The sequence below is a fragment of the Grampus griseus genome (assembly GCF_964374135.1).
Source record: "Grampus griseus genome assembly, chromosome: 1".
NCBI classification, from domain to species: domain Eukaryota; kingdom Metazoa; phylum Chordata; class Mammalia; order Artiodactyla; family Delphinidae; genus Grampus; species Grampus griseus.
Genome location: NC_139017.1, coordinates 48,941,630 through 48,948,050, shown reverse-complemented (window position 1 = coordinate 48,948,050; position 6,421 = coordinate 48,941,630). Strand labels below are relative to the sequence as shown.

Below are 6,421 nucleotides of genomic sequence, written 5' to 3'. Positions count from 1 at the left end.
TCATCAGAGGTAAGGATGTCCTGGCCGGGTGGCCAAGCTCCCCATGAAGATTCTGCAGTAGTTCCTAGGTCTTTGACAGGTGATGGAGGTGATTTCAGAACTCTGAATGGAGAAAGGAAGGAAGAACATAAAATGAGGAGAAGCAAGTATAGGACACTTAGGGACAGAACTTTGCATACATGTCATGTTGTTCTCTTGGTGTCTTTGCACAAGCTGTCCCCTCTACGAATGCCCTTTGCTCCCTGCCCCAACTCATGATGCAGTGCCCAGTCATTCCATCTGCCCACACTCTGTACTCTGCCCTCTGTACTCACATCAGCTGTTCTGCAGTTTGTTTGTTGTGAGCTTCTCGAGGTCAAGGGCAATACCGTACACCCAGGACCTCAGAATAGATGTTTGTTGAGTGAATGGATATGAAATTCTAGGATCACAGAGCTTTCTTTAGAACCTAGTGCTCTGAGGTTATTGCAGCCAGTGGAGGGAGCATCTACATTGGAGCAAAACACTTCCTTTTTGTAGTTCCTTTCCCACTGCATCTGTGGGAAGATGCATTAGGTCCTTGAAACAGTCCATCTGTCCTGTTCCCCATGGGCCTGAGACTTGACACCCTTGGTGTTGGGCCAGGCCTCCCCAGAGCTGGAATCGACTGAACACAGCCCTGTCTCCATGAAGACTTGGAAAGGTGATGGAGGTGAGTGGGGAGGCAGGATGGGGTTGGGGGATCCCATCGCTGCTACTAAGTGCTTATACGATAAACCCAAGCAGGAATCTACATCGGTGCCATTTTTAGGGGCCCAGCAGGAAAAAGAAAACTTTCATTGGCTTTGATCGCTTATCATTTGCCAAAGTGAGATTTCAGCCATGGTATTTGCTACTTCAAGAGTGCAGGGCTGACTCTCAAATGCCCCTATCACAAAAGACCGTTTTGCAGGAGCCAGTAGCCGGTGGAAGTCACACTTCAGTGAGAAGAGGCAGCGGCCCAGGTGCAACCACAGCCTTCCCCCAAATGCCCATGAAAGCGCACTCCCAAATGACATTTGTCTTTCACACCTTATGCACTCACGGCACTGCCCCTGCCTCTTAGCCATCACACAGAAGCACACCAGCTGACACTGAAGGTGCCAGTGAGGCAGATGTATTTGTCTGGGGCACCAAGGTGTGAGAAAATGAATCCTTTGTAGAACAACTGTGTAGAATGCTTACTTATTTGTTAGACATTTCAAATCATGTTTTCTGTAAAACTGCCTCCCAGGCAAGAGGAGCTGCATAAAAAATCTTGGGGGTTGAGATGATTAAAGCACAAGTGTGAAATCAAGGAGAGTCTGAAACACAGCCCGTCAAACAGGAGGAAAAAACTTTCATCTCTTGGAAGAAGGGGCTCAGAAACTAATAGGGTAAGAAGGAGACATACAGAATACCCTTGTGCCATATGTGATTTGTTTCCATGTATGTGTAATGAAGTTGTTAATTCATCATATTTAATATGTATACCTGTCCCACATCTTACAGTGATATTCTTACCATTCCTATGTATTTTCTTTTCAAGAAGCATTGACACTACACTTACCGAGCTTACTAAGTGCCAAGGCTTAAACACCCTCATTTCACCTTCAAGACAACCCTGCAAGGTCATGCGTGGAATGACTACTTTACAGGTTTTTAGGTGAGGAAGCTGAGGCTCACCAGCGCTAACTCACCCCAGACCACCCGATCGGGAAGTGGCAGTATTATTCTAAAATCCCAGCCATCTGGCTGCAGAGTCCCTGTCAGGCCACCTTGTCTCCTGTGTCAATCCTGAACAAAGGGATCTGGATGATATTAGGGAAAATGTTCCAGAGAAAGGATGCCCTGTTTAATACAGACTGAGAGGCAGACGAGGAAGTAGAAGCAATCTCCTCCCTCCTCTGGCCTGGACACATTTCCTGTTTTCTCACTTGCCTTTTCTAGGGTATTTGCTTCCCCTGAGTCTCAGCAATACCTTACTCTGCATTGTCTCCCAGACTGTGTGGACAAGACAGCAATTAGCTGTTCTCACCTCCTGTGAGCTCCTTAGTTTCTCCTAATGAAGCCTCCATCCACAGCCCCTCTCTCTCCTTCCCTCTCTCTCTGTCTCATACACACACACACACACACGCGCGCACTTCTGATCCGCTTTCAAATCTGTCAAACCAACATTCTTATACCAGAATACTAACTCTACACTAAGTTAGGCTTAATTCCAGAGACTGGAATAAACTCTTGATCTAAGTATGAATAGGAGTAGAATGAATGAACTGGATGAACAGTGAAGATCTTTGTACCCAAGGCTGTATTCTCGTGCTGGGGGACGTAAGGACATAAGCATGATCTTCTTTTAGGAGCCTCAGGGAACCCCAGTGCCAGTACCCTCCGTGCTGTATACTGAGTGTTTGTGTCCTCCCAGAATCCATATGTTTATCCCAACGGTATTAAGGGCCAGGGCCTTTGGGAGGTGATTAGGTCATGAGGGTGGAGCCTCATGAATGGGATCAGTGCTCTCATAAAAGAGACTCCAGAGAGCTCCTTTGTCCCTTCCATCCTGTGAGGACACAGCGAGAAGGTGGCCATCTACAAACCAGGAATCAGCCCTCATGAGACACGGAATCTGCTGACACCTTGATATTGGACTTTCCAGCCTCCAGAACATGAGAGACAAATACTGCTCTTAATAAGCCACCCAATCTATGGTAATTCATTATAGCAGCCCAAAAGGACTAAGACACTCTCTGAGAAATACCTATCCTCACCCCTGGTGGGCAATGCCATGAGTTCCTTTCGCAGGAGGCTTTGATGCTATTAAATGCACTTGCCCCTGAAGGGCAGCCTGGGGTGATGATGAGAGAGCCCCTTTCCCCCAACCCTGCCCAGGGCTGCTGTGTGTGACTGCAGACTGTACGCCCCACAACTCTAGGGATGCCATTTACATCATAATGGGCAGATATATTTTGGCGACAACTTTTTGGCAGATGGTGGTCAAAGGTCTAGCCCTGGTGCTGCCTGCCCCCAGTGGGACAGAACCCACTTTATGCAGACTGTCTTGCTGCCCTCGATCCCTGGAGGGGGTGCAGGCATGCTGAACCGTGTCTTCTGGGGTCTTTTCTTTCCACCAGGGCTTGTGCTTCCTGATGGCTTCAATCTGCCTCCACCCCATGACCTCCTTCTGCATCCTGACCAGGACCCGTATCCTACTCTCCACAGGAGACCTTGCCTGGGGACTGTAGCCCAGGACTTGATGGTCAGTCGCAGAGCGGGGAGAAGGGGTTGGAGTGGGCAGTCAGGGTCCAAGGGAGCCCCCACTCTTTCCCAGCGGACCACTGTAGTCTCTCGCTCAGCTGCTCTGCCATGGCCCCTTGTGGCCCTGGGCTCCTCTCATCGTCCCAGACTTGGGGGGTCCTCTTTGGAACCGCAGCAATGTTGGAGCTACCAACGCTGACCGGGCTGAGGTTCTCAAGGGCTCTGTTCCCAACTGTCTGCTTTCCATTCCCGGCTTCTTAGGAAGCAATAAAATGGGAAACACACTTGCACCTGCCCCAAATATTCACCTTGCTGCAAACAATGGCTTCTGGTGATTTAGGTTCCACGCTCTCAGTGGGGCCGGGCAGAGGTTCCCACAGCCCTGTAATTATACTTTTTGTTCCAAAGGAATCTGAGGCAACTCTTTTGAACTGTCTAAAACAGGCTGGTGTATTTATGTGTAAGCAAGCCAGCCAGCCAGCGAGAGCAAGCCCACCTACCCGGGAGGGTCGAGGGCTCGATCACATGAATTAATCCAGGAGCCTGGCAGCACTCAGGGCAGGGGAGCCATCAATAAAACATCAAAGGCCGGCGCCATTAGAGGAAGCAAAGCAGGATATTTTATTCATGACTGTATTTTGAAGGGGCTTGCTCATGACTCACAAATTATTCATGAGCTTCTATTTTTAAATGCAAATTACAAGGGTGTTTAAAGGGGCAGAACTGCTACACCCTACCTTTGGTACCCCTCTGGGCTATTTTGGGGAAAGACTTTCCCATTCCAGGTATAGAGCCTCTTTCCTTTCAGAGTTCTGTCCCACAGCACGGTCATCACTGTTCCCTCCCGAGGGCCTCTCCTGGCCAATCAGAAGGTAGGCCAAGCACCTGCCTCTCAGGCCCGCGTTTCTGCCACTCATTGTACCAACAGCTCAGCTCCTAGTCAATCAGAAGCAGAGGCTGGCTGCTGCCACAAGGGGCTTCAGTGATCACCTCCTGCAGTGTTGATGAACTCAGTGTAGGGTCTGGAGATGGATCCTGAATCTCCCAGGGTGCTTGTTTAAGGTGCAGATTCCAGGGCCTCTCTGACTTTCCAAATCAGGCTTCTGTAATGGGGTCTACGGATCATCGTTCTAAATAAGTTACCCCAAGTGTTTCTTATACAGAGTGCAATTTAAGAAGCACTGAGCGAGTCCAGAAATTGTCCAACTTTAGCATCTAACAGAGTCACCTAGATGACTTGTTAAGACACACAGCTAAGTCCCAGCCCCAAAGTTTCTGATTCAGTAGGTCTAGGGCAGGCCCTGAGAATTTGAATTTCCAACAAGCTCCCAGGTGATGCTGATGCTGCCGGTCTGGGGACCATACCTGGAGAACCACTGACCTCCTGAAGACTGTTGAGGCCTGGGTTTGACAAAGGCCACACATGTGGATAAAAGAAGAGTCTTACCCAGAAGGTCCCCAATCCCCAGGCCTGTGGGCCACTCTAGACTACTGCCTCCCATCACATCCTATAAGCCTTTCCCACTTTTGAATGTGTTCCCAGGGCCTTCTGCCTTGCTAGAATATGCCCAGAGCAGTGAGATAATTTAAATATCATGACAGCGCTAAGAAAAATTTGCAAAGTCCTTCTCTTCAATCCCTCATCCTAGAATTCGTCACATAGATTTCAGAGGCATCTGCTTTACAGAGTACCCTGCCTGCGTTTCTTGACCCAGCAAACACCAATTAAGCACTTACTACGTATGCAACATGATGGGAAAATAGAGTTGCTGCCCTCAAAGAACACAGTACACAGAACACAGGGACTCACAGAACACAGCACACAGGTTCAAATACAAACAGGTAATTTTAATTTATTGTGGTTATGGGAAACAGTGGTGTTTAGGGGGACACTGAGAGGGGCACCGTATTCCAGCCTGGGTTGTGAGGCAGAGGCAACACTTACATCCTTCCAGAGCTGAGTCTGGAAGGATGTAAGGAGTCAGCCTGTCAAGAGGAGTGAGGAGAAGGGAAGATCAGCTTAAACAAAGGCACAAAGATGAGAAACAGCATTGGTCCAGGGGCAGCGGAGGCGGGCTTCTGCAAGTCTTCAGTTTGTGTGACAGCATCTTTGACATTTTAGAGTGATTCATCCAGTACTTGGAGAAGATGCAGTGGAGAACGAAGAGGTGGGAGAAGTTGGAAGTGGGGAGCTTCCTCAGCTTTTATGAGATGAGCCAGAAAGGAGAAGAAAGTGGAGCCACGAGCCTGTGACACTGCATGAACGTGACCTTGACCATCAGCCTCCAGAGGATCAGTGCTCCAGTTGGGAGAGAGTAAGGACTGGGGCTGGCAGACAGGCAGTTGGCAAGGTTTCTGATGAGACCCTGCAGCTGGCCTTCGGGAAGCCAGGGTCCTCACTGGCTTTCAGGAGGGTCCTGCAGACTCAGTCACTCACGGGCTTCTTCCACCTCCTGCTTCCCAGTGTCCAGATTAAATCCATTCTTCAGGTCCAGCTTAACTATATCCTTTTCCAAGAACACTTCCCTGCTCTCCCATTTAAATGTAAATTTCCTCTCCTGTCCTAGGAGCTCTGGGAGCATTTGATCTCTGCCCCTTTTACAGTTTATAAGATTACCTTGTGTACTTGTCATTTCCTCAACTAGACCAGGGCTCTTGAGGGCAGAGGTCATAGTTTATTCATTTTCAAATCAGACACATGGCACCTGGCATAATGTCTAGCACACAGCTGGGTCTCAAAAGATGTTGAAGAGATGAAGGAATGAGTTGAATAAATAATTGAATGAAATTATTTCCCAGGGTGGCCTCATTCCCAGGAAGCAGGCCAGCTACCACGTGGTTGGAATGAAGAGCCAGGAGGAGCTAACTGGTGATCACTGGGTGTTACTCACAGACAACCAGCCTCAGTAAAGGATGGGGCCCTTTCAGAACCTCCCACAGGCCAAAACTCCAAATAAGTGATGCAAAGCCATCCAACCAGAACACCCAGCACCCAAGCAACAGACAAGGGTCGCAGAGCCCCAGATCCATCAGAAGCTGACAGATCGCTCTGTGAATGCTCTACAGATAATTAGCTGTGTGCACTGGGGACTGAAGGCACTTTGGGAAAATAATGATAAGGTCAAGGACTCAGCCAAAGCAAAGTCAAAATGAAATCATATGGACTGCT

At 48.8% G+C, this 6,421-nt stretch overlaps 1 long non-coding RNA gene across 1 annotated transcript; it reads left to right on the top strand.

Annotated features, from left to right (window-relative positions):
- Positions 1–427: 427 nt before the first annotated feature.
- On the top strand, positions 428–5,940 carry LOC309836366. The gene is made up of 3 exons (XR_014298139.1): positions 428–691; positions 3,129–3,253; positions 5,375–5,940. It is a non-coding gene; the product is annotated as an uncharacterized lncRNA (long non-coding RNA).
- Positions 5,941–6,421: the final 481 nt, after the last annotated feature.